Here is a 1132-nt window from a genome sequence, read left to right on the forward strand (position 1 = left end):
GAAAAAAAAGTGCGACGTATAGTAAGTAGTATACTGTACGTCGCACTTTTTTAACAGTAATGGTGGACGAGAAAATAGCAGAACGCCAGCATTTTTCTTTCAAACAGAAAGCTACACGCTGTCTCGTCGATGACGTCTGCGAGGCAGGCATGCTAACCGCTACAACGTGGACATCGAATGTAGCAGTTTTGGAACAGTTTATATTTAAAGTTTGATTTTTTTTTTTTTTTATTCTGAGATGTTAAGGATGTTAATCTTGTGTAATATATTTTCCTTTTTTTTCTTTTACCACATTTCTTATTTTTGTATTAAATTAAATTTTTTTTGGAAGACTGCTTATATAAAATTTTTATAAATATTTTGCTTCGACTCTTCTAATTTTTTTTTTTTTTTTAACCTAACGTCTATTTCTATTCATTCGAGCGACACAAAATGCGAGACATCAATACCTTCTGAGCCAACATGTAAAATCAGGTATTTATCATTCTGATCTTATGCCTATGTAGGTCTAACCATAAACATCTGCTTTATCAAGATGTCTGACTGTGTCTAACCATACATCCTGTTCCATGTGATGATAACAAATTAGCACAATATGAGCGCTGTTTATCTGCACGTAAAGGTAAGCCATTCAGGAAACGTCATCCCTAATGCATTTTATTACTTATTTTACTGGTGTCATTAGACACAACATTGGATGTAACATTGATGAAATTGAATGGTGAGGCAAACTGGACCATTGACTTCTCATCCAATAGACTTCTCCAGTTTTGCTAACTGACACCAGATGTTCATATGTCATGATGTAAACCCGAAGATTGGAGGACACGGCCTGACTCTGAGCATCACGGAGCCCTGGCTAAGTCGTTTTAAACGTGTGCAAGTCAAAAGATACACAGTGTTCCCTCTACTAACGCGGTAGTTGCGTTCCAAGACCCACCACGAAAAGGGAAAATCCGCAAAGTAGAGGCGAGATAGTTTTTATATTATTAACTATATATATATATATATATACATATATATATACATATACATATATATACATATATATATACATATATATACACACATATATATACATATATATATACACACATATATATACATATATATATACACACATATATATACA

This window comes from Cynoglossus semilaevis, chromosome 13, assembly GCF_000523025.1.
Source record: "Cynoglossus semilaevis isolate Cse_v1.0 chromosome 13, Cse_v1.0, whole genome shotgun sequence".
NCBI classification, from domain to species: Eukaryota; Metazoa; Chordata; class Actinopteri; order Pleuronectiformes; family Cynoglossidae; genus Cynoglossus; species Cynoglossus semilaevis.